Source organism: Penaeus monodon, chromosome 23, assembly GCF_015228065.2.
Source record: "Penaeus monodon isolate SGIC_2016 chromosome 23, NSTDA_Pmon_1, whole genome shotgun sequence".
Lineage (NCBI taxonomy): Eukaryota > Metazoa > Arthropoda > Malacostraca > Decapoda > Penaeidae > Penaeus > Penaeus monodon.
Genome location: NC_051408.1, coordinates 9,313,406 through 9,313,637, shown reverse-complemented (window position 1 = coordinate 9,313,637; position 232 = coordinate 9,313,406).

The following is a 232-nucleotide window of genomic DNA, read 5'->3' as shown; positions in this document are numbered from 1 at the left end:
ATTTAACTTTTTCGGGTCAAGGGATGAATTTCCTTAATGGCACAATTCAAAAATAAAATATCAACTCTATTTAAAATCTGTACTAATTGAGTGATAATTAACAATGAAATACTTTTTCTTGCACGAACTACTTCAAAGCAAATATTTCCCTGAAAACGTATTCTTTAAAACACCTAGAAACTTCTTAAAGTCTAAATTATTCATTAAAGACAAAATAGCCACTGCACTTAAA